This window comes from Ovis canadensis, chromosome 13 (genome assembly GCF_042477335.2).
Source record: "Ovis canadensis isolate MfBH-ARS-UI-01 breed Bighorn chromosome 13, ARS-UI_OviCan_v2, whole genome shotgun sequence".
In the NCBI taxonomy this organism is placed as follows: domain Eukaryota; kingdom Metazoa; phylum Chordata; class Mammalia; order Artiodactyla; family Bovidae; genus Ovis; species Ovis canadensis.
The window spans coordinates 92,101,082-92,127,874 of record NC_091257.1 but is presented as its reverse complement, the minus strand read 5'-3'; the positions used below and the strand labels follow the sequence as shown (position 1 = coordinate 92,127,874).

Here is a 26,793-nt window from a genome sequence, read left to right as displayed (position 1 = left end):
CATCATCTGTTCATAAATGTTACTGAGCACCTACTAGATGCCGGGGACATGGTGCTGGCCAGTGTCTCTGTCCTCCTGGAACATGCATTTGAATGGGGGAGATAGAGAGTGAATGTGTACATGAAATAAGTGTGGGGTGGAGTCAGACTACGATGCGTCCCATGAAAGGAGGGCTGACATGGCACGTGGGAGGGGTGGCCAGCCTTGGACTGAGGATATGGGAGGCCTTTTGAGGAGGGGCCACTTGAACTGCTTTGTCTTAAGGAGGAGGCAGCTGACAGCAGGCATTTAGGGAAGGTCATTCCTGGAGTTGGGACCTGACCTGGGACAAGCCTGAGGGATGTAGGGGTGCAGGAGGGATGTAGGGGTGCAGTAGTGATGGGCCGGGCAGCTGGCCTGCGGGGAGTGTGGACAGAGACAGGGTCTGAGAGGAGGCAGGGCCTGGCCTGTCAGCCCCATGCCCTGTGTGAGGGGCACTGAAGGGTTTTAGGCAAAGAGGTGCTATGATCTGATTCAGGCATTGAAAGGGTTCTTTTCACTGTGCCCCGGTGGAGGAGGGGTGGCTCCTGAGCAGGAAGGGGAGGCAGGAAGGCTAGGTTGAGGGAGGGGCATTGAGGGTCAGCTGATGCTGGGAGGGGGATGAGAAGTCTCGTGCTCTGCAAATGGTTGAGTGCTGCCATCTGTGGGACGATGGGCAAGCACTGGCTGTGTGCTCAGTGATGACTGAGGCTGCTCATGGTGATGGCAATGAGAGGGATGACCTCAGCGCATCCTTCTCAGCCTGCATTTCTGCAGGATAAAGGTCTGAACCAGGGGATCCCAGCAAAAAAACCACATGGAGCTGATAAGGTGAGGAATGAAGGTCACCAGAGTATCCTCAAATGCATTTGTGTTGGTGATGGTGATGATGAGGTCATCTGACATTTGAAGCCCTGTGTCCTATGGGTGGACCCTGCTGAGCACTTCACTGCACCTTTCTGCCCTCATCTGTCCCATGGTCCTGCGCCACAGGAGCTGTCATTATCCTTGCTTTTCAGACGAGGAAACTGAGGCACAGAGAGGTTACATAAACCCCGAGGTCACACAGCTAGTGAGTGGTGGGCTGGGATTTGGACCCAGAGAAACTGCCTACAGAGGCCGTGCTCTCAGCATGCTGACTGTTGGGATGCGCTGTCTTCCTGCACAGAAAAGACTCAGGAACTGTTTCACTCTGTGACTCTCTTAGGTCGCATTTCTTGGCATTCCAACACCTGACCTCCAAAAGGGCAAAATGGAAACACTTCCCCCAGGTGTTTCCTCCTTTCCAGACTCCATTCTCCCCTTCTGTGACCTCCCAGTCTCTGCTCCTGGCTCAGAACAGGCAAACCCTGACCCCCAGAGCCTGCGGGGCGGGGCTGCAGAATTGTCAGGGGGTCTGGGCCACCACCTCCAGGTGAGAATGAGCAGGATCTGTTGCTTAATGACCCAGATGGTCTTTACGACCTGGATGGTCTGTGCTCCAGTTCATGCTACATGTTGGGATCCACCTGCAGTGGGGACACGAAGGGGCTTTGGGCGGTGATTGCTGGATTGAGAGGTTTCTTGGCTCTCACGCGAGACCAGAGAGGACGGCAATAATGGCCCCTCCCCGGGGTCAGGGAGCAGCTGAACCTGAGCCCTGCTCTGTGTCTGGGGGACACCTGCTCCCGCTGGGCTGAAGCAGCTTCCTGAGGCTGGTCCCCGACCCCCTCACAGAAATGCCTGCTGGAGGGGGGAGGAGCTCGGCAGAGGTTCAGTCCCAGAGCAGTAAAGACGGAAACAATCTCCAGGGTCCAGGCCGTTAGATACTCAGGTGAAGTCTGTCTGAGCTGTGTGGAACCCTGCCGTCTGCACACTCAGGCTGCTGGTGCCGTGTCTACACGGTGTGTCTACACAGCCCGGCAAACCATTCTGACCACACGGAGCCCAGCAGCTGCTCCCTGAGTCTAAGCTGGCTGGAGAGCTGTGTCCTCCTTGGAATTCTGAGGAGTTTATGACTATGCCCCCCCCCAACCCCCCTCCATTCACAAAGTCGCACATCCTGAGTCAGACCCTCTTAAGCCCGCATCCTGTCTGAGACCCCTCTGGCTCTGGGGTTTGTGGCACATGGGGTGGGCCAGTGCGGGAGTTTTCTTGGTCTGGGGCCACCCTTGGGTGCTGGGAGGGGCTCCTCTGAGGGGAACTCGGGGCCCCGGAGCCCTGGGTCCTTCTCTTGGGCTGCAGCCAACATCAGGTTTCCCTGGGGATCAGGAAGGTCCCTCATGGTAGAGACCACGCCTGTTTCTCCAGTTCCCACCCCTTTCTTGGCACCTGGTGGGCTCTGGTGTCCCAGGAAGTGGGTTTTTCCTTTGCTCAAATCACTGGGTCATGATGTTTGTTCATTTGCTTCTGGGGAGGAGGGTATTGGACCCCCCCCCACCCCATCATCCCATTCCCCCAGGAGGGAAGGGGCTCTGCTCGCCGTTGCATCCCTAGGGCAGGGTCTGGCTCAGCGTGTGTCTGCTGGAATATTAACTTAGTAAGTGAATTGAGGGATCCTGTCTGTTCCTTTCAACCCAGCGCCTGGCAGAAAACCTGGCACACAGTGCGTGCATGCATGCTCAGTGGCTTCAGTTGTGTCTGATTCTTTGTGACCCCATGGACTTTAGCTCACCAGGCTCCTCTGTCCATTGGGTTTTCTAGGCAAGAACACTGGAGTGGGTTGCCATGCCCTCCCTCCAGGGCATCTTCCCAACCCAGAGATCAAACGCACATTTCCTGTGTCTCCTGCCTTGGTAGACGGATTCTTTACTACCAGAACCACCTGGGAAGCCTGTGGCATAAACATTTTCAGTTGAGTGAGTGAATGAATGAATGAAACTTCGCAATCTTCTCTCCCCCTGCCCCGTGCACCTCTATTGTCTTCAAGTCACTCCTCCCTGTCTCACTCCAGCGCCCCTGTTTCCTGGCCTTCTCGCTGGATTTGGGTCCCACACCTCCCAGGGCCCTGCTCTGACCACCTCCCTCCTGCCTGGATGACTGGTGACTCTCAGCTTTGGTGGCCAAGCGCCGATGCTCCAGCTCTGCAGCCGCCTCCATGTGTGAGGCTGATTGGGAGCCCTGTCCGCCCATGTCGTCGCCCCCCGCTGAGCCGGTGGTGGGTCGCAGAACTTCTTTTGATTGGCCCGCTGCCGTGGGTCACACTCCTGGGAAGAAGTCCCCCGCAGACTGACCTGGTTCCCACAGTCTAGGATCAGTCACCTACTTGCGTCAGAGCTAAAAATGGTGTTATTTCCCCAAACTCAGCTGCACCTGTGGAGATAGAAACAAGACAGTCTATTTTTAGCAAGTGACAGACTGCACACATGGAGCTATAATTAGCACCTCGTGCAAAGGGTGGAGTTTCCAACCCGATGGGGAGAGTTACGGCCCCGGGGGGTCCCCCCAGCTCAGCACCCGTCTCTGGTGTGTGATGTGGGACAGAGCCCGCTGCACAGAGGGAAGGCCCGGGTCCCCGGGAGTCCCAGGAAGAGGGCAAAGTCATTTGTGGGTGGTGCTTCTCAGGAGGGCTCCCCACCGTTCTCCTTCTGGCCTGCCGTTTTGCCAACCCCAGCGTCAGGATGTGTTGCTTAGCAATCAAATTTCCTCCTACCTTCTCCCGCCTGATCTCAGCTCCATATCAAGAATATGTCTGAGTAGTTATTTCATTGAGGTCTTTCCCCCAGTTTGGTGGCTCTATTCTCCAAGCCCGACTGGCTTTTCAGTATAATTTTCCCCCAACTGTGGAAGTTCCGCTACTCTGAGCACCGCTCATCCCACTGCTGCATGCTCAGTCACTCAGTCGTGTCTGACTTTCTGTGGCCCCATGGACTTTAGCTTGCCAGGCTCTTCTGCCCATGGAATTTCTCAGGCAAGAATACTGGAGTGGGTTGCCATTTCCTACTCCAGGGCATCTTCCTGACCCAGGGATTGAACCCGCGTCTCTTGCATCAGCCGCACAACTGGTAGGAGATGTGTTTTCTCCCCATCAGCACTTGCGATCATTACCATGGGCACCTCCTGAGTGTCTGCTCTATGCCAGGCTTTGGGCTTGTGTCTTTTCCTTATGATCTCATTATTCTGCACCAGAACTCCATAAGGTGGGGCCTGTTTCCCATTTGACAGATGAGGAAGCTGAAGATGGTTCAGGAGAAGGGACTTGATGGTAAGTGAGGCAATTGGAGTTTGCCTGGTGCCATCTCATCCTGCAGCCCAAGCTCCTAACTGGTGCTCACTGGTCAACCAATTGAAATCATCACCGAGATACCATCTCCACTTTGCCACACCCACACATCACCAGGAAAAGCCCTTACTCCAGGGGTGCGTGCATGTGTTCTAGGAAGGGTCAGAGAGTAACTCTGAGGCTGGGTGAGGCGCCTGCTTTCTATTGTGGCTTCTTCACTCTTCTTAGCCGGAGACAACATGTAAATGAACCAGCATGGCAGTGTTCCAGTAATGTTTCATTTACACAAACAGGTAGTTTGGTGAATATTCACTGAATGTTTTTCTTTAAATAAGCCCATGTTTGTTTTCACTAAAAGACTCTGGTTTGAAAGGGAAACCATATCCCAGTGTAAATGGAAAACCAGCATGCTTTGCTGCAGGAGGATGGTAACCATAGAAATAAAAATACACCTAAATGGAGGGGCCGCATTCTGCACTAAGCCCAGGGCCTGTTGTGTTTTTTTTGTTGTTGTTGCTGTTGCAAAGGATGAAAAAAGAGGCTTAGAGACGTGCTGAAGGCATCTTAGCACCAAATCAAGATGTTGTCTTTGAAGCCACTGGGAGAGGTGAGGAAGAGTGGGTACAGGAGGCAGTGTTTGTTTCGTGAAATGACCCCTTGCGTTGCCATTTGTGAAGCTCTAAAGCTGGAGAGGGGAGCTGGGAGGGGTGGGAAGCAGTGAGTCGGGGGACCCTATGCCGGCAGCTGGGGGCTGCGGGACTCACAGGACGGTGGACGTGGCCTCAGCGCTGGCTCCTTCGGAGCTCTGTGGGGCCGCCGTGGCCCCAGCCAGAGCCGGCACCCTCGGGTATACAGCTATCAGCTTCTGATCTAAGCGCAAGGCGAAGGTGGCTTCTAAGTTTTGTTCTGCCAGAGGAATTCCCCCTACAACAGCAAGAAATGAGTAACCTTGATTTCCCTTCATCATGGCTCCTTTTCCTTCTCGTTTTTATACTTCATCTTGCTCTTGCTTACTTTCTCCTATATTTGTATATTTACACACATATATTTTGCCTCTTTTTTTTTAAAAAAAAAATCACATAATTTGGTTATCTTTTACTTCCGGCAACTACCTCCTCATCTTCTTCCATGAACAGCCAAACAAATAATTAATTTAGATTTCTCTGCAATGTCAGGGCCGTTTATGAAATGACTGTCTTGTGGAAGCCCTTAGTTTAATGACCTCCTGCTCTTTGCGCCCTCGATAAACGCCTCGTGTGTTTTCCCTGCGTGTGGCGATCTTAATTGTGTTGGTAGTTTCAGATGTTCTTCCTTACACCACCCTGAACTCAAAACCTCATCTCCACCCCATCCCCCAACCCCCTCTTGTCTCTGCTGGGAGCGTTCCCTCTGGGGTCTCCTGGTTTGGTCTGTGCTTCTTTGCTGTCTGATATCCCCCTGTTTTCTTCCCCAGGCACCTTAGATTTGATGAAATTCTTGAGTGCTTCAGGTAATAACTAGTGAAGAGGAAGAAAACAGCGAGGTGTATTTCATGGTGGACAGTGGAGGTGAGGTGGGGGCCGTCTTTGGCTGCTAATGCTGGGACTCTGATGCTCGTCCTAAAGTTTGGTCATTGGGATGATAGAAAGTTTTGAAAGCATGTCCTGGATTCTGGCAGCCTTGAAATGCACTTCCATCCCACGTCCCTGGGAAAGTGTTATTGAGATATTCCCAGTGAAATGATGAAAATTGAGTGGCTTTATGTCAGTAACACGAGTGTGGCCATGGCTGAGGAAGCAGGGGCTGACTGGCTTCCTTTCCTTGTGGGGACTGAGAGTAAGTCATAAGTGAGTTAGCAGGTTGTGGGGTCAAGGACCACCTGCCCCTGTGGGTAGTGGGTGAGGGTGCTGCAGACCCCTCTCCTCCTCGGGGAAGACCTCCAGGGGGTGGTGCACCTGCACAGTCCCCAGGGGTCCGGGCGTTAGCTGGGCTGTGGGAGCAGGAACATCGCAGAGCGAGAATCACTCCAAGAAGGAGGCAGGACTTTCCTCACTGCCCTTTTCCAACGAGCTGCAGCAGATTCCTCTTTAGTGGATGGAAGATGGACGATTTCATTATTTGTGGCACTCGGCAATCAATCTGGGAGTTTGGGCCCTTCCCCTTCCACTCACTGTTATCCATCATGTTTAATCATTGGTCTCCCTCCAGGAGCTGGGCACTGGGCAGGGCAGCTGTCCCTGACTTGACAGTTTTTACTCTTCAGGGGCTGAGGGGAGGGGCCGGGCACAAGAGGAAACAGGGCTGGGAGAGAGGGTGAGCTGGGTCAACTGAAGCTTCAACAGAGGCCAGGGAATGGCTGATGAAGAAGATTACAGGAGGGACCCTCTTGAGGCCACAAAGACTGGCCCTATTGCCAAGAAAATCCCTCATGGGAGGGAGGAGGTGGAACACAGAAAAGAAAAGAAATAGCCAGAGTTCTCTGCCAAGGGAGTGTCACAGATTTTAATTGAAGATGAAATGTGTTCTTGTTTGTGTACAACTAATTTTCCTCCCAAATGAAGGGTTTTGTCTAACACGCGAGTGTTTCAATAGCAACCATGTAATTAAGGTAGCATGTGCCTCTTTAGTTTCTGAAGCAGGCTGTTTGTGTTAACGTGTTGGGGAAGCAAGCCTGGCTTGAGCTGCTTCCTGGGTCCAAGAGGGAAAATGCAAAAAGTCAAAGAAAACACCTCCAAATAGGGACTTGGCTCCAGACGCAATGACGTCATCTGGAAAAAGCGAGCGGGTTCCCTGAATCCAGGGGCCCTGGAGTCCTGCTCTGGTTAGAAGAGCTGTTAGAAGGGGGCTTGTATCCAGAGATTGTGCATATGGGATCAAAACTCACATGTCTATAGAAGGCTCCTCCCAGAGAGGAGGTGTCCATGAGGGTAGCTGTTTCAGTGTGTTTTTCTAACACAATTGTATTTTGTTTGCATAGTAAATCAGAGCTCTTATTTTTTCTTGAAACACTTGGCTTTCTCGATTCGTCTTTTGTTCTGTTGTTTTTAGCAAAGAGATGGGTAGAGGTTTGTTTACAAAAAAGCCCAGCTGTCAGAGATAATAACTAATAATGACTATCAGGGCCAGCAGAGAGTGCTGAGCACTGTGTCAAGTTCAGCTGCCTACTCAGCCCATTGAGGGCAGCCCTGACCTGCTCAGGTCTTAAGTTGCCTGATAGAAGGTGCATCTAGCCTGCTTTGCCTTTGAGTTTTCAGAGGAAACGAAATCTAGATTTTAATGTGAAATCGTGCCTATTTTTCCCCAGCTTTATTGAGGTACAATTGACAACTGAAATTGTAAGATATTTGAAGTGTACAGTGTGGTTATCTGATATACATATTTTGTGGCATCGTCTCGTTTTTAATGTTAAGAACCAGTTGCACAGATCAGTGAACTGAGGACTGCTCAAACAGGTCTCCCGGCAGGATGTAGCCTCAGGTTGGTTACTTGCTGGCTGGGGTAGACTGATCACCTGCACGCTTTAGTAGCAAAATTTGCATCTAGCTTTGGTGAATGATTCATTTCATGTCTTGGACTCAATTTTTCCACCCACAAAACCAGCTGCCATGGGTTATGTTTAATATTTTATTTATTTGATTGTACTGCTGCTGCTAAGTCACTTCAGTCGTGTCCGACTCTGTGCGACCCCATAGACGGCAGTCCACCAGGCTCCCCCGTCCCTGGGATTCTCCAGGCAAGAATACTGGAGTGGGTTGCCATTGCCTTCTCCAGTGTGTGAAAGTGAAGTCGCTTAGTCGTTGATTGTACTGGGTCTTATTTAATCATTGTAACATGTGAGATCTTCGATCTTAGTTAAGGCATGTGGGATCTAGTATCCTGATCAGAGACTGAACCCTGGCCCCTTGCCATAGGAGCAGAGAGTCTTAGTCAATCTGACTCCTTTATTCTGTAGGTTTGGTTTGTGTGGGAAATATCTCAACAGCCCTAATCAGAATGTCTGTAAGATCTTTACCCAATGTCTGTGGGCTCTGAATTAACTAGGAGTTAGCTTTGGCTACTCTGATAGAGACTTTGGCTTATACAAGTGTGCCTGCTCAGTGGCTCAGTAGTGTCCAACTCTTTGTGACCCCAGGTACTATAGGCTGCCAGGCTCCTCTATTCATGGAACTTTCCAAGCAAGAATACTGGAGCAGGTTGCCATTTCCTACTCTAGAGGGTCTTCCCCACCTAGGGATTGAACCCATGTTTCTTGTGTCTCCTGCACTGGCAGGCAGGTTCTTTACCACCTAGGAAGTCTGTACAAGATAGAAGTTTATTTCTCATTCATGAACAGCTGAGCTGGTATAGCAGTTTTGGCCCGTGAAGCTGTCAGGGGCCTGGGCTCCTTCTATCTTTTTGCTCTGTTACACCAAGGCCACTGGTTTGACCCATTTGGTCCAAATGCCCCACACTTGTCTGCATTTCAACACTGAGAAGAGAGGAAAGGAAAAGAACAGGGTACACACTTCCCTTCGTGGGCACAGGCTGGCAGGGGTACCCCTCACCTGTATTCATGTTCCACTGGCACTCGTTCAGCTGCTCAGTCACGCCCCACTTTTTACGACCCCATGGACTGCAGCGTGTCAGGCTCCGCTGCCCTCCACTGTCTCCCGGAGCTTGCTCAAACTCATGTCCACTGAGCCGGTGATGCCATCCACCCATCTAATCCTCTGTCGCCCCCTTCTCCTTCTGCCCTCAGTCTTTCCTATCATCAGGGCCTTTTCCAATGAGCTGGCTTTTCGAATCAGATGGACAGAGTATTGGAGCTTCAGCTTTAGCAACAGTCCTTCCAGTGAAGGTTCAGGGTTGATTTCCTTCAGGATTGACTGGTTGGATCTCCTTGCAGTCCAGGGAACTTTTAGGAATCTTCTGCAGCACCACAATTCAAAAGCATCAATTCTTTGGCACTTAGCCTTCTTTATGGTCCAACTCTCACATCCGTACATGACTACTGGAAAAACCATAGCTTTGACTGTACAGACGTTTGTTGACAAAATGATGTCTTTGCTTTTTAATATGCTGTCTAGGTTTGTCACAGCTTTCCTTCCAAGGAGCAAGCTTCTTTTAATTTCATGACTGCAGTCACTGTCTACAGTGATTTTGGAGAAAATAAATCTGTCACTGTTTCCACTTTTCCCCTTTCTATTTGCCATGAAGTGATAGGACCAGATGCCGTGATCTTAGTTTTTTGAATGTTGACTTTCAAGTCGTTTTTTTCACTTCCCTCTTCCACCCTCATCAAGAGTCTCTTTAGTTCCTCTTCCCTGTCTTCCATTAGAGTGGTATCATCTGCATACTTGAGGTTGTCGATATTTCTCCTGGCAGTCTTGATTCCAGCTTGTGATTCATTCAGCCCAGCATTTTGCATGATGTACTCTGCATGTAAGTTAAATAAGCTGTATTTACCTGGCCACAAATCACTGCAAGGGAGGCAGACTTTGCTGGTGGCTCAATGGTTAAGACTCCATGCTTCCAATGCAAGGGGCATAGGTTCCATTCCTGGTCAGGGAATGAAGAGCCCACATGCTGCGTGGTGTGGTCAAAAAAGGAAAAAGGAAAACAACAAGCCAAAAAGCAAATCGCTGCAAGACAGGCTTGAAGCTGTAGTCCTAAGTCTGTGCTGCCAAGTGTGTCTGTTACTAAAGGAAGAAGGGGTGTACAGATAACGGGGATAGTTATGGTAAGCAGATAAGGTGGCCAACTCAGTGTAAAACAAACAAGATCCTACTATCTCAACTGACATTCTCAAATAGCTTTCAGTTTTATTTCTGATCAATGGAGATTATTTGTTTTTTTAACCTCTTTGACAAATTTTCAAGCAAAAGGGGTTTTTTGTTTTCAACTTAGCGCTTCAATATTATGTCCCAAACCTCAGTAACTTCTGTTTTTCCTTCATAATTTTGGACACATTTGTGTATCAACTGAATTATTATTTGCTTTATATTTTATTCTAAGTTGACTCAATATTTTTTCAAAATAAATTTATTTTAAAAAGAAATTTTGGTGAATGATAATGACGATACAACATCAAAATTGGAGGGATGCAAGTAAAGGAATGCAGAGAGGAAAATTTTTAGTTTAAAATGCAGATGTTATAAAAGAAGATTTAAAAAAATCCATGACTTAAGATTCCATCGTAAGAAAAAAAGGTGAAAGCAAGCACTAGATAAGTAAAATTAAAGATAAGGAACTAAAGCCAATAAAATAGAAAACAGAAGTTAACAGATGAAATTAACAAAGCTGAAAGGTCAAGAAAGATGTAGCACATACACCCAATGGAATATTGCTCAGCCCCCAGCCTTTAAAAAGAAATGAGCTTGCGCCATTTGCAGAGACATGGATGGACCTAGAGACCATCCTACAGAGTGAGTAAGTCAGAAAAAGAAAAAAGCATTGTATATTAATGCATATATGTGAAATCTGGAAAAATGGTACAGATGAACCTATTTGCAAAGCTGAAATAGATACACAGACTTAGAGAACAAACATATGGACGCCAAGGGGGGAAAGTGGGACGTGGGATGAACTGGGAGGTTGGGATCGACGTGGACGCAATACTGTGTATAAAACAGGTCACTAACAAGAACCTCCGGCATAGCACAGGAAGCCCTACTCGGTGCTCTGCGGTGGCCTAAATGGGAAGGAAATCCAAAAGAGAGGGGATGTCTGTATATGTATAGCGGGTTCACTTTGCTGTACAGTAGAAAATAACACAACGTTTTAAAGCAACTATACGCCAATAAAAATTTTAAAAGAAGATTGCAGAATTGATAAACCCATAACTAACATTTTTATGCATCTTGGTTTTATCACTCAATTCCTGGTAGAAATACTTAAAATCACCTTTAATAGCTCTAAATTAAAGCAGTTCTTTACAACAGCTGTGCAACATTCCACCAGGTGGATATACTTGCAAAGCACTAAGCCACTCCATTATTAAAGAGAATTAATGTTTTTTTTTTTTCTGGATCCAGAGCACTTAAAACTATACTGTTGTGACATCCTTATGTCTATTGGTACAAGATGTAGTTTAGTTTTACTTTTATGGGATGTGTTGCCAACAAGTTGTGAGCTCAGAAGAGGTATATTTTCCCATAGATTGTCTCTTTATAGCTGTTGCTTCTTTTTCTTGTCAGTTTATAAGAGTTCTTTCATATATTGAACTATATTAAGTGAATTCTTCATCTATTATTGATTTGCAAATACTTTTACAGACATATATAGAGACTTTGTGTAATCATTTTATGTACAAAAGTTCCAAATTTTAGTATTTTCAATATGTCACCTCCCCACCTTTCTGTGCTTTCAGGGTTATCTATCTTGCTTTGTCAAGTCTTGCCAGCCTCTCCAAGTTGTAATTGCAGAATCTCAGATTTTCTTGTAACATTTTTATGCTCCTGAAGCTGGGGCCTGTTTCTGTTTTCTGCTGCATCTCAGGAACCACAGCTGTGTCTGGCACATAGTTGGTCCTCCCGACATATGTGCAGAATGAATGAGTCAAAGTTCTGAGGACTGCCTCTTAGGCTGCAGAGCAGGAGGTTGAGGATCCTTGGAAGTCCCCAGCTCTAGGCAGAACGATCTGACTTCGCCATCTTGCAGACCTTCCTCCCGTCGCTTTCTTGGCTGGCTCTGAAGCTGCTGCCGTTTGTGGCTGGGTCTGCTTTCTCAACGGCAGCGCCGCTGCAGAGCGACTCTGACCCATGGATAAAAGCTCCTGTTCCAGCAAGTGCTTGGCTGTGGCCCTTTGATGTTGTCACAGCCACAGATGCTGATGGCAGCCCTGATGGTAATAGTCCAATTACCCTGGCTGTCTCGCCTGATGGAATGACCAAGAGCCCACAAATTGCTCCTAAGCATGCCTCTCTAGTGACAGATTATTCTGAAACCAGCCCACCTAGTTTGATCTGGAGAAGAAAACAGCACATCTATGTACTTTCCTTTTTTCCTCTTGGTGGAGAAATTGCAATCGTCTAGAAGTCATCTGATGGTCACCCAGATGCCGGAGACCCTGAGGACCCAGACTCCTGAGCATCGTCTCCATCCTTGAAGGTCAGGGTTCATCTCTCCATCCCCAGCACCAGCACAGGGCCCGGCATGAGGCGGAGCTCAGAGCAGGGAGTGTGTGTTGGCAGGCCAGGTGAGGTCAGACAGGAGCCTGTAGGACGTCCCACAGGATGGGTGAGTGTGACTGTTTCCCAAGGGATTAAGGCCAGGATTTCTGCAAACGGAGGCTCTGCTCAGCCCATCGCAGGCTATTCATCTGTCATTGGGATGTTAATTCTTAGTTAAAGTTGGTGTTTACCATATTTCTCTGTTGTATAGGATCTTTTCTCCCCCTTTATTATTGCTAAGTAACATGTAGGGTGATACTTTGGGATCTTGTGTTCCCCAAAGTGGTTTCCCTCAAAGGTTTTAGAGTTCACGGATGGTCTGCACCTGAATCAATTATTACATTTTCCAATTCTATCATTCCTTAGACACATCAGCTGGCATTATTCAGAAAAAAATGGCCCCTGGCCCTCAGTCATATTTTTTAAAAATAATTAACTAATTAATTTTGGTTGTGCTGAGTCTTCATCGCTGCTTGGGCCTTCTCTAATTGTGGTGTGTGGGGGCTACTCTTCACTGTAAATCGTGGACTTCTCATTGTAATGGCTTCTCTTGTTGCAGAGCATGGGCTCCAGGCACACAGGCTTCAGCAGTTGTAGCACTGGTTTAATTACCTCGAGGCCCATGGGATCTTCCCAGACCAGGAATCGAACCCAAGTTCCTTGCATTGGCAGGTGGATTCTTAACCTCCGGACCACCAAGGAAGTCCCAGTCATCTTTTAAATATCACTATGAACTCATAGATTTATAGAAAAAATATTCAGTGTGTTCCTATCCATTTCCATGCTTTTTTATGCTCAAATGATTCAGTGTTGTCAAGGAGAAGCCCTTTGTCATAGTGTCTGTTTCCTTTGACCCCTTCGCATCATCTCTGAGCACTTCCGGGATCTATGGTACAAAGCAACTGTCTGGAATCTTCAAAAATGTCAACATTAGATGAGAACAAATGCACATTGTTCCATATTAAAGAAAATGAAAGAATCGTGACAACCAAATACAGTGCGTGATCCTGAAATGAAAAAAAAAAAGGCACTAAATTTGGACTGTCTAGAGTATAGTACTGTGTCAACATTAACTGTCTCGAGTGTGAAAATGGTATTGATATTATGTAGGAAAATGTCTTTCTCCTTAGATACTGCAGCGTTTAGCAATGAAATATTGTGGTCTCTGCACCAGTGTCTCAAATGGTTTAGACAGAAAAGGCAAGCTACACACACATGCACACGTACACACAAGCATACACTATAAATAATGCCCACAGAAAGGGAAGACCCATGTGTTGCCCGGTAGCGCCAGCTGGTGAATCTCGATGAAGGGTATGTGGCTGCTAACTGTATGACTGCAACCTTTTTTTTAACAGGTTTGATATTAAAAAAAATAGGGGAAAAATAAAGCAAAAAAAAAAATTCAGAAGGGATTGTGGTCAGGATTGTGGGTAGCCATCATATCCTAGGCTGGAGCTGATGCTATGACATGAGGAACTAGCCAGTTTTTTTTTAACCTCCAAATATTACATCTAGACAGATTTGAAGAACAATTCTCTCTCTTATCGAGCAGAGAGAGCTAATGAGGGTGCTTCGCTGGTGGCTCAGTGGTATTCACTGGGATCAAACCAGTGTTCCCTGCATCGGCCACTTGTCTGGGAAGATTCCATGTGCCATGAGGCATCTAAGCCCGTGCGTCACAACGTTTGAGCCTGTGCTCTATCGGGCCCGCGTGCCGCGACTACTGAAGCCCGTGTGCCCTAAAGCCCGTGCTCCACAGCAAGGGAAGCCACTGCAATGAGAAGCCCGAGCACGGCAACTAGGGTGGCCCCCGCTCACCGTAACTAGGCAAAGCCTGAGCGCAGCAACAGAGACTAGGGCAGCCGAAAGATAAAGTAAGTAAATGAAATAATGTTTTTTAAAAAAGAGCTAACGAGGAAAAGAGGTAGGGTGGGATGGAGTGAGTGAAGCTTTAACTAAAGGCATGAATTTGTTAATTGGATGTCTGAACCAGGCACTGTTGTTGGTTATTTCCTCTTATATTATTTATATAGCTCCAACCCTTAAAAGACAAGAAAATCAAGACATAGAGAAGTCACAAACTTGTTCCTGGTTAAAACCCCATCATCTCAGATAAAGGTGCCAGTAGAGAAATCTAATTAATCCAGTTGATCATAAAGAGAGAGGATCAAAAGCTTCCTGCATAGAGATTTTTAAAGTTCGACTGGAGTTTATCTGTTTTGCTATCTTTGTAGCAGGAAGGGTTGTGTCCTTTGGGCTGAAACATCTCTGGCAACACCTGGACCTCTCACTGAGGCTGATCCTGGACTCCGAGGGCAGGGCTGGGAAAGAAGTAACGTCCTCTCTGCAGGATAAACCGTTTGGGTGCTGCCCTGGTGCACCTTCTTCAGCAGGTAGCTCCTCCCCTTCACTTTACGGCAGGAAAAAAGGGCCGTGGGGACACAGCCTGCTGGGCTGAGCCCATGGGTGGAGAGTGGGTCTGGTTTAGATGGCCTCCAGACCCCTGTCCAGTGCTGCATGGGATTCAAAGCTCCATGAGCAGAAACTAAGGGGCTGCTTCCTCCATTTGAAAAGCTCCTAAGACTGTTACGAGGCACGCAGGTTTTTGCTTTCTACTGTAATACGATGTAGTGGCTGGCGTGTGAGAATTAGGATGTTTTATTTGGGGTGAACGAGTGGAGATACTGGAGTGGGAATGAGAACCCTCTCCAGTATTCTTGCCTGGAAAACTCCATTGACAGAGGAGCCTCACGGGCTACATGCAGTCCACGGGGGTCACAGAGTCAGACACTGCAACTGCGCATGCGCAGGGATGGGGCTGTATTTCACCCTCCCCCCGCCCCGCCCCAGGCCACCTGCAGCGCAGAAGGAAAGGGCACACCCGCCAGTGTAACCAGCATCCCAGGAGGATGCTCTCTGCTTCCGCCCCAGGAGAGGCAGAAGCAAGCTGGCCAATTACAGCCGCTCTACCAAGGACTCCACGTTCAGGCAGTTCTCTGCTTCCCACATGGACAAAGCAGCTGAGAGAGGGACCAGATCAACATCTCAGGAAGGAAAAAAGTATCTTTGATGAGCAAATTAAAATCAAAGATCTTTTGATTATTGAAGGTGATTCTCACTCCAAGGTCAAATACCAGCAGCACCTTCCCAAACCGAAGTTTCTGTCATTCCTTCAGGAAAACATTCATTCAGCACCTGTGACATGTCCAGTGGGACACGAAGAAATCAGTGGGAAGCAGAACAAGGAGAGTCTCAATCAGATAGTCAAACAGATGAGGCAGATCTGACCCCTCTGTGCACACCTCCTGGGGTCTGGCATCTCTGGGGATCCAGGCGACAACAGGCTGGGGAGGAGAGAGACACTGTTTGAAAGCCGACAGGGCAGGCAGAGCCAGTTTGCTGGCGGTCAGACCCCACAAGGTGGTGGATCTGACTGTATTTTCTGTGTTCCTTTCTGAGGTTGTGTCATCCTGAGGGGCTCTCATCCTCCCCTCCCCACCCCCACGGCAGTCCTGGCCTGGGAGACTAACTGACCACTGGCCCCAGTGGGGATCAGAAGAGGTCTGGCCTCTGGGGTGTGGTGCTAGGGGGCTGGAGACAGGTGAGTGAGGAGTAGATGGAGGGAGAGGGCTTGGTAAGTGGCCCTGCTGACCGAGGTGTGGTTCCACGGTGCTCCTGTAGACTGGCACTGAGGGCATGTTGCCACGGACAGCTTGGGGGGCAAGTGACCAGAGGCGCCCCATCCCGTCTGCTTTTCAGCTACAGAGAAGATTCAGCATAGGGTGGGATCTGTCGCTCGAATTGAAGGTCTTACTCTTCACGCTCATTGTCTTTTTGTCTGTGCTTGGCCCTCAAAGAATAGGCCTGTTTATTCCAAACTAACATCCCCTTTCCTCGTGTAAGAGTTGAATTCAACTGGAGGTCTGAGATTGGTCAACAGCTCGGTGTCTGATGGCTCCCGAGGCAAATCCACCAGGCTCCTCTGTCTACGGTGTTTTCCAGGCGAGGACAGTGCAGTGGGTTGGCATTTCCACCTCCATTATCCCCACCTGTTCAACCCAGATGAAACATGCTGATTCCCACGTGCCAGGCACTGTATTGTATTAATAATGCAGAAGAATGTGGAAACTGCATGCATCATATCAGTCTTGGGCCAGCTCCTAGCACTCAGCACATCCCTGCAAAGACTAAACACGTTCCCCAGAACAAGGCCAAGGAAGGGTTGGCTAGCGGACAGGTATTGAGGAGCAGAGACGGAGCAGAATTTAGTTTTGCTTTTTCTAGCAAAAGCTTTTAGTTCGGAGGTGGTTAAGAGTGGGAACTCTGACGGTGCCAGTTACTGGCTGGGCAGCCTTCCTGTGCCTCCATGTTCTTATCTGTAAAATGGGGATAAGTAGTACCAGTATCCACGGAGGACTGAGAAATTTAATACGTGTAGGGTACTGAGAACAGCACTTGGCTAAAAGTAACTCCCAGGAACATGTTTGTTAAATCGCAAAATATGTGCTGTGAAGCTTTGGTTCTCAGTTCAATTGGATTTGCCTCAGATGGCCTTTTACCTGTTTGCATCATCCTCAGATAATAAAGACCTCATGTCACATGTGTGGTCTTTACTGGGAAGGAAAATCACCATGGTGTTATGACAGAGGCTTTGGAGGCCTGATCTAGACCCTGGGTCAGGATTGGGGGATGATGCGAGACATGGAAGAATCCCCCAAGGAGGTGATGATATTTCATCTGAGACAGGACAGGGGAGCTGCAGGTGACTAGGTGAGTACTTGGGTGGGGGAGGGGAACATTTCAGGAGTTGGGAGTGGACAGCATGTGCAAAGGCCCTGAGGTGCTGGGAGCCTGGTATGTCCAAGGCCAGGACCAAGAGCACACAGAGGTGGGAGGTGAGGGGCAGGGACCTGGGGAGTCAGGGCTCCAACCTAAGGGCTGCGGAAGCCTCTGGAAGGTTTGAAGCAGGGGTATGACGACTGGGGTCAGATTTGCCCTTCGGATGTTTCCAGTTATAACAGGAAGTTCTCCTTGTCTAGGGCTGTTCTTTTCCATCTGATTCCCCATCACAGCCTGGTTCATAGCTCAGAACCTGGGTGGGATGGCAGAGCTCAATTTTAGGGCCTTGGTCACATCTCAGGAGAAAGTTGGAGAGAAGGCCAGGAAATAGGCAGCAGGAACCCCTGGCGTGGCCAGCAGGGGTCTGAGAGTCAGTCTGCAATAGGACTTGTCTGGACCCACCAGCCTGATGCTGGGTTTGAGGAGAAGCCTCAGGACCATCTGCAGTCACAGGGGCCATGGAGGGACCAGTGAAGGGTCCGGATGGAAGCCCCTGGCTTTGGGAGTGTCGGCTGGTGAGCACCAGCTGGGAAGGTCAGATCCCGCCAGGGCTGCAGGTTTACACGGGGACCCGGGAGACACAGGGGATCTTTGTGCAAATACCTTCGGTGCCCACGGTTCACATCCCTGCAGTCCATGGGGTCGCAAAGAGTCAGACACAGCTTAGCAACTGAACAGCAACAAAAGTGTGAAGTTATTACAATTCCTTGAGGGGATAAACCCCTGCCTGCCTGTTTCATCTGTGCTTATTGTGGGCTGAATTACCTATTTCATTAATTAACACAAGTAGTATTTGCAGTTAAAAAAAAAAAAAGAGAATTAGCTAAAAAGAGGGGAAGCAGTGGAATTCCATCACGGGGACGTTTATGGATAATTAAGGGGCCGATGCAGGGCTGCTCACCAGTGAGGCCCTCCCCCTCAGCCTGTTGCCTTGCCCATCACGGCGCAGGCACGACTTCGTTTTTGAGCATGAAGAGTCTCTTAATTAAATCTTATTTGTCAAGAAGGCGAGATGTATTTGTGTTCTTCTGGCTCTCATTGTTATAAACTTTGCAGTGTTTTCTCTGAAAAATGCTCCTATTCGGCTTGACAGAGCCGGGCTGTCTGCTTGTCTCTCTTCTATTGTGAGAGGAAATGCTACAAGTCCTTTGTCAGGTAATCAATTATCCTCCTTAAAGGATCCCCGAAGTCATCATCTGAAAATTACAGCTTCTGAAAAATAGTAAAATGCCCACTTTAACATATTGTCACTTGTCGGAGTGGTTTTGCCTCCCCCTCAGAGTCATTAAGCCTGTCAATTGCCCGTGTTAATGACCTCTGGCTCTAAACGTGGTCCCTTCTGCCCATCACTTCTGGGCCTTCGATGTTGACACTGTATCTCGCTCAGCTTCTCAGATGCTCTGTAATGATGCCCCGATTAGTAATGCATTCTTCCCTTTCTCCATCTCACTCTAATTGCTCTAGTTTATGTCCCTTGATAATGCTCCCTCCATGCATGTCATCTGTACCTCTGTGGAGTAGGAGGGTCTCAAGTTCAAGGTTCCTGGTCGGTAAATAGCAATCAAAACAATTTTGAGTTCACGGACATCCTTTGCAAGCAACATTAAGTACCCCATCAAGAAAACAGGACCTTGGTATTGTTGGTGAGTAGCAGATAATTTATGAGCTTGTCAGCATAATCCACAGTTCCTGATCTGTATCAATATGAAGTAAGAAACCATTTAAGAGGAGACAAGAAAACATGGCACACCCCTCCCCCTCCTCCTCCCGTTTGACACTGACTCATTCATGTATGAAATTGAGTCTTTGTGATGGTGCAGCATTAAAGATCCTGTGTAGTCAAATTAATGTCATGGAGCCAGAGAGTGGAAGGGCTTCCCTGGCAGCTCAGATGGTAAGAATCTGCCTGCAAGGCAGGAGACCCAGGTTCAGTCCCTGGGTTGGGAAGATGCCCTGGAGAAGGGAATGGCAACCCACACCAGTATCCTTGCCTAGGGAATTCCAAGGGCTGAGGGGACTGGCAAGCTATAGTCCATGGGGTCACAAAGAGTCGGACACGACTGAGTGACTAACACTAGAACTAGAGAGTGGAACCAGGTTATTAAATGACCTCTGCTTTGCTTTCCTTCCAACAGGAAGAAGAAAACAACAGAAGGCTTAGCTGCAAGTATGAATTCATGTCCAAGGATTCATGAAAGCAGCATAGACTGAGAAAGGGAAAGATGGGTAGATGTCCCAGAAAATTCAGGTTAAAAAGACTTTTATTGGAAGCATCATAGTCATCCAGGCACACCTTGTAGAGTTTATCCCTCCTTTCTTCTGGAAGAACCTCAGGGGTCATGCCAACATTTAGTGGAAATATCAAAGCATCACTAGAGTTCCTTAAGCCAAGGACAAGTGTTCAGGTTCCAGCCCTGCCAACGCCTGTGGTTTCACTTCCCTGCCAGCCTGTGGACTTATTCAAACACCTCACTTTGGTGCATCTCAGTTCTTCCCTCGAAGTATTGATGCTTTTGAACTGTGGTACTGAAGAAGACTCTTGAGAGTCCCTTGGACAGCAAGGTGATCAAACCAGTCAATCCTAAAGGAAATCAACCCTGAATATTCACTGGAAGGATGGATGCTAAAGCTACAACTTTGGCCACCTGGTATGAAAAGCTGACTCATTGGAAAAGATCCTAATGCTGGGAAAGATTGAGGGCAGGAGGAGAAGGGGACGACAGAGGATGAGATGGTTGGACAGCATCATCAACTCAGTAGACATGAATTTGAGGAAACTCCGGAAGATAGTGAAGGTTAGAAAAGCCTGGCGTGCTGCAGTCCATGGGGTAGCAAAGAGTCAGACACGACTGAGCAACTAACAGAATACAATATATCTGTCTGTTCTGCAGTGAGCTTGGGGCATCATGCTAAAGAAGTGGGGGACTCTCTGCTGACCCTGCTTCCCACACTGGGCGGCAGATCCATCATTGAAGGGAGATTGGGGCAGCGTGTCTCCTTGCCCTGGACCAGACTGGAGCCAGGCACCAGGGGCTGAGGTTGCATCCCAGGCTTTCCTTCCGGCCAGCTGTGTATGTGTGAACAGACCAGACCTTGGAGTCAGTTTCAGATTCCATAGAATAAAGTCTGTAAAATGGAAAGAAGTGAATTGCACTGACTCTAAGGTGCACCTCGTCCGCACCTGTTGAATCTGGTGGTGTCACATAACTGACTGAGTCTCACTGTTGCATCGTGATCTACTTGTCAACGTTTTACTTCTGAGTGACCCGTAAAACAATGACGCATCATCTGGTCAATGTTGTCTTCGATGTGTGAAATGCAGCGTCATCTGACACTGACCAGCTCTCATGAAGGTCAAATGTGACAATGTGGGGAGGAGAGGCCTTTGCAAATTGTAAAATGCCGCTCAGCTCTGCCTAAGGAGCTTCCTTGGCAGACATGCCTCCTCTCCAAGCCTCAAGTTCCTTGTTCTTTCGTTGAGGATGGTGGACCTGGGATGGTGAGATTTTCTCTGCAGGGTGATGTCTCAACAAACCCAAGGCCAGGCCTGCCCACTTGGAGCAGAATTCTCCTGGATGAATGGAGATGAAAGCCCCAGATGAGATGTCTCTGAGGGACCTTCTAGATCTGATATTCTAGGATGGGTGAGGGTCTCCCTGAGGACTTGAGGAGAGGGCAGAGGTAGAGGCTGGCACTGCACACTCCAGGGTACCACTCACGCCCACCACGGTAGGAACGGGGCCCCCGGAGGTGTGCAGGGAACAAGCCCCCTGTCACACGGCCTCAATGCTGCTCTTCAGGGAGTGGGGGGAGAGGCCCTGAGCACGTGCTGCTTGGCGCACAGCCCGAGGGGCCTCAGGGAGAGAGGCCCCTGCAGAGCAAATGGAAATTTGACAAGGACACTGTCCCCCAGAGAAGGTCAGGAGGGTCATGTGTGTGTATGTGTGTGTATGTGTGTGTATGTGTGTGTATGTGTGTGTATGTGTGTGTATGTGTGTGTATGTGTGTGTATGTGTGTGTATGTGTGTGTATGTGTGTGTATGTGTGTGTGTTGGCCGTGTCTCCACAAGGCAAAAGCAGCAAGTAATTTGTTCCTGAGCTAATCTCATTGGGGCAGTTTAAGGGAGGCTCTGCCCAGCTGGGCTCCTGGAGGCAGGTGTCTCCAGGAGACGCGCCGTTCTGACACCCCCAACCCCGCCCGAGGACTGACTGCAGGGCTGGAGCCACGGTGGGGACTGCAAGTGTGCTGATGACTTGATTGTAAGCATTTGTGCCTATGAGCCTCAGCTTCTGGTTTGTGGCTCGCAGAAACTGTAGCTTTTTTATTTTCTAAATGAAAAATCATTTTTATTGTGAAAGTGATAAATATTCATTGTAAAAAGAATTAACCCCACGAGTACAGCCTTGTAGCATTTCTGTTGGAGTCAACAGTCCTGAGAGCTGCGTTTTCCATAAGGATCTACTGTGTGTCCCCTGGGTACCCCACCCAGTGCTCCCAGAGGGGAGCTGAGGCTCCCCAGGCTCACTGTGGTCTGGCCCCAAGTGACGCCTGGGGACAGGGATCATTTCCGGCTGCCTGTGATCCACTCCCCTCTCTGAAGCTGCCCGAGGTCCTTTAGGAAATCACCCCTCCCCCACGTAGGAGGGGTGCTGGCTAAGCCCCGGTGACATCAGTGACAACGTCCCTCCTGAAAGCTGAGGGGCGAGGCCCACCCTCTCCACCTGTCTTTCCTGAAAGATGGGCACTTAGCCTGACCCCTCAACACTCTTTCCTGGGACTTTGTCTTGAGCAACTGAAGGAAAGAAGAAGAATTAAAGGGAGATCCCTTCTCCCAGGCAGTGTCGCTGTGAGATGCTCTTTCTTGGCCCCACAGAGTCCTGTGGTCCCTGCCTGGTCCTCCCTGTCTCTTCTAGTCTGTGGGGCTCAAGATCCTGCAGGGAGAGCCAACTGTCTCCTCATCACCCATGTGGGTCTCTACAGTTTGCAACCAAGAACCCTAATTATCCTGGTGGTCCATCTGGCCATTCAGGTGAGAACACCCTTGCCACCCACCCCCCTGCTGCCCAGAGAAAATATAACCCTCTGGTGCCAGCTCTTACCAGGGCCCCACCTTTGAAACTGCAATCCTGAGTGGGTTGGGAAATCTCAATGCCTTTTTAATAAGTGGGTTCTTTGGGGCATGCTTGAAGGGACAGAGGAGCTGGTACTTTTACTGTGAGGGTCTTTCTCCTTTGGTGATAATTGAAATTCATAATATTCATCAGAGGTCATTGATTTTACTTTTGTGGAAAGAGCAGCATCCAGACCAACCTCCAGAAGGATTTCTTTCACAATCCAATCAAATTATATGCAATTTGAACAAGAGTTTTTATAAGCAGTGTGCCCAGCCAACTTTTAATAAGGATAAGAATTAAAAAATAATTTTCTTCTTTCTGCCACCTCCGCTCCACCCCAAGGAATTGTAGAGCTTGAGAAATTGAGTTCTGGGATGATTTCCATAATTAAAATCTCACACTTGTATAGCAATGGTATGAATGAGCCTGGCTACTCCAAACCAGACTGACCCATGATTTCCCTGGTCTTTGAGTCAGGATTCTTGCTGTTAAATGAAAGAAGCTCGATTCAAATCAGCTTAAACAAACAAACAAATGAAAAACAAAGAATTAAGGGCTCATGTAACTGAAGAGTTCAAAGACAGACTGATTTCAGGTATGGCTGTATCCATGTGCTCACAAAATGTCATCTGAACCCAGTTTCTCTGCATCTCTTAAGTCTAATGTTCTTCAGATGAAGTTAGGCAGAAGTCTGGCCTTACCGTCTCTCGGCTGAGTCATACTGGTGGAAAGGGAACTTCCCCCACCCCCCTTTTTTTTTTCATACGAGAGCAACCTTTTGATTGCGTTTCATTTGAACAATTATTCTCATGCGCTCCTCCTTGAACCAGTTGCAGTGGCTAGCTTTCGAACTGTGGTGCTAGAGAAGACTCTTGAGAGTTCCTTGGACTGCAAAGAGATCAAACGAGTCAATCCTAAAGGAAATCAACTCTGAATATTCATTGGAAGGACTGTTGCCAAACTGAAGCTCCAATACTTTGGCCACCAGATGCAAAGAGCTGACTCGATGGAAAAGACTGATGCTGGGAAAGGTTGAAGGCAAAAGGAGAAGAGGGCAACAGAGGATGAGATGGTTAGATAGCATCACTGATTCAAAGGACATGAATTTGAGCGAACTCTGGGAGATAGTGGAGGACAGAGGAGCCTGACATGCTATAGTCTGTGGGGTCACAAAGAGTCGGATATGACTTAGCGACTGAACAAGTGAGAAGTAGATACTGATGGACCAGGCCTGGAGTGTGTCTACTCAGACGCCAGAGACTACAAGTTGGGAGAGGTAACTTTTCCAAAGGAGAATCAGGAACCAGAAGGAGGAGTGACAGATGCTGGGGAACAAGCCTATGAAGTCCGAAACTCATCCATGCCCGTCTCTCTCATTGCTCATAGTGGTTGTACGTGTGGCGACCCTCTGGTGTGGAGGGCTCAGTCCTCATCCTCTCCTACTCCTGGCTCCAAGCCTGCCTCCCCTGAGAAAGAATACTTTCAGAGAATGGAGGTTGAAGGGGCAAGGGTGCCCCCTGCCAGACTCCCTGAGGTGTCCCTTCTCTGAGTGCCCCACCGCAGGGCAGCTCTTCACCCTCCACGGCCCTGGCACACTCTTCCTGACCCTTTCTGGGAACACGCTGTGGGTCTTTGAGACTCATATGAGGGTGGCACTGTGTGGCTGGAATGAAGATCAACTCAGGGGCCAGGCCACCTTGCAGAAGTGTGGTTATCGAGCCAGCTTTCGTGGAGCCCAGAGGAGAAATAGAGGCTTCTGGAGTCAGACTTCATGGGTTTGCATCTCAGCTCTGCCAGTTAAATTCTGTGGTCTTGGCTACGTCACTTAGGTTCCGCTTCTGTTTCTTCACACTTAAAATAGGTCAGATAATATGTATGGACCTTTAAGTGTGGTTTCGAGGATTAAATGAGCTAATGTGTGCCCCCAGAGCACACAGTCAGTGCTCAGTGAGTGTTACCTGCTGCCACACCAGCTGATGGCACACTTCCCCTGAGAGAGCTACGGTTTACATCCATTTCCAAGATTGGGAACATGCGACACGAAGCACCTGCACCTCTCACAGACACCTCCCTTGGTGCCTGGCTCTAAATCACCAACGTCAGGAATAAAGGAGAAAAAGTAGATTATCAAAGATGACTTGCATTTAACACCCTCGGAGGCTCCTGACAGTACCACCTGATTTAATGGCTACCAGATGCACAGTGAAAGTGTGTTTGGTGGCTTCCCAGCAGAATAGGGCTTCCCTGGTAGCTCAGCTGGTAAAGAATCCGCCTGCAACGCAGGAGATCCCGGTTCGATTCCTGGGTGGGGAAGATCCCCTGGAGAAGGGATAGGCTACCCACTCCAGTATTCTTGGGCTTCCCTGGTGGCTCAGACAGTAAAGAATTTGCCTGCAATGCGGGAGACCTGGGTTGGGAAGATCCCCTGGAGAGAGAAATGGAAGCCCACTCCAGTATTCTGGCCTGGAGAATTCCACGGACTGTACAGTCCGCAGGGTCTCAAAGAGTCGGACAAGACTGAGCAACTTTCACTCACAATGGAGCATAAAAGAAGGGAACTGATGTGCCAGGTGTGGGGTGAGCATTCTACCTGTGCTATTTCTTTTTCCATTTTGTCGACCTGTGAGGTAGGTATCATACCGGTTTTATGGATGAGGGAAACAAAGTCCAGATGAGTTAAATAATTTGCCCAAAGTCACACAGTAAGAATCAGTTGGGATGTGAATCCAAGGCAGTCTGGTTTTAAAACCCATACAGTTTTTTTTTTTTTTTAACTCTTTAAAAACTTTTAAACTCTTAGCACCACGTATATGCTGGTGCTAAGAATGTTGTCAAATTCCTTGGAAGATAGGGGCTTCCCTGGTGGCTCAGTGGTAAAGAATCTGCCTGACAGTGCAGGAGTTGGAAAGTTATGACCAACCTAGATGGCAAATTGAAAAGCAGAGACATTACTTTGCCAACAAAGGTCCATCTAGTCAAGGCTATGGTTTTTCCAGTGGTCATGTATGGATGTGAGAGTTGGACTGTGAAGAAAGCTGAGCACCGAAGAATTGATGCTTTTGAACTGTAGTGTTGGAGAAGACTCTTGAGAGTCCCTTGGACTGCAAGGAGATCAGCCCTGGGATTTCTTTGGAAGGACTGATGCTAAAGCTGAAACTCCAGTACTTTGGCCACCTTATGTGAAGAGTTGACTCATTGGAAAAGACTCTGATGCTGGGAGGGATTGAAGGCAGGAGGAGAAGGGGACGACAGAGGATGAGATGGCTGGATGGCATCACTGACTCAAAGGACATGAGTCTGAGTGAACTCCGGGAGTTGATGATGGACAGGGAGGCCTGGCGTGCTGCGATCCATGGGGTCGCAAAGAGTCGGACACGACTGACCGAGTGAACTGAACTGAACTGGAACACAGTTGATTAACAATTTTAGTTTCAGGTGTACAGTAAAGCTATTTGGTTATACATATACATGTATCTATTCTTTATCAAATTCCTTTTCCATTTAAAAACCCATGTAATTTTAACTCCACATCATTCTTTAGAGGAACGAAACAGACCCCAAGGGTGCCGTCTGTCTCTTGGATGGCTCACGGGTCACTGGATAGCCAAGGAGTGTCCACATTTTTTATTAAGACATTCATTTCAAAAGAACATTTGAAGGACTTCATTACTTTTAATCACTATTTCACAATTAATTAGGAACTGTTTTTGATGAATGAGGGATAGGAATTGACTCTCAGTGGCTCAAGGAAGGTTAGGGCTGGCATCACAACTGAAACTTGCAGAGGTGGATGGGTCCCGCCCTGGCCGAGTCTGCAGAAGAGCTGCTGCTGGATATGGGAGATGTGACCCCGCAGGGAAGCTGGTCAGCAGGGGCGTGGGTGTCACCTGAGAGCATAGCACCTTGGCTCTGGCGCTCAGATCCTGTGCTTAGAGGCGGTCACCCCTGCTGGTGGACGTCCTGTGTCCAGCGACTGTCCTCACAGGAACAGACTGGTGCATATTGAGAGGTGTGCAAATCTGATTGCAAATCTGATTTGATGTGCTTCATTGTTCTCCCAATCTGTAGAGCGTTCACTGCAGGGACCAGCTAGTCCTGGGTCCCAACTTCTCAGGGTTGGATAGGAACCCACCTTCGAGTCAACAAAGAAACCAAGTCCCAGCCCGACCGAGAGTCATGTGTGCCCAGCAGCCCTGCACTGGGAGGAGACTGCGTCAGTGACCCAGGGTGCAGACGGGAGCTTCTCTGACCTGAATCCAAACCCACTCCCTGGTGGGAGGCCGAGGAGTTCAGCTGTGGGGCTCAGTCACGCAGCGAGGGGCCGCTGGTTACCACGTGGTCAGTATTCACCCCTCAGAACCCGAGACTCGCCCTTCATCCTCCCGAGGCAGGGGTGCCCTGGACGCCAGTTCATCGACTGCGGGTGGTGCCAGGGTCTCCCGAGCACCGTGTCCCGCTGGTGCCCCATCTCTCGACACCCCTGGGCGC

General features: G+C 48.7%; 1 long non-coding RNA gene across 1 annotated transcript in view; it reads left to right on the top strand.

Annotated features, from left to right (window-relative positions):
• The window catches only part of LOC138416838 (uncharacterized), a 55,594-nt gene extending 34,003 nt beyond the window's left edge, over positions 1 to 21,591 (top strand). Inside the window, exon 3 of the long non-coding RNA XR_011247867.1 lies at positions 19,326 to 21,591. This is a non-coding gene — a long non-coding RNA (uncharacterized lncRNA). The remainder of the gene's footprint in view (positions 1 to 19,325) is intronic.
• The last annotated feature ends 5,202 nt before the right edge of the window (positions 21,592 to 26,793 follow it).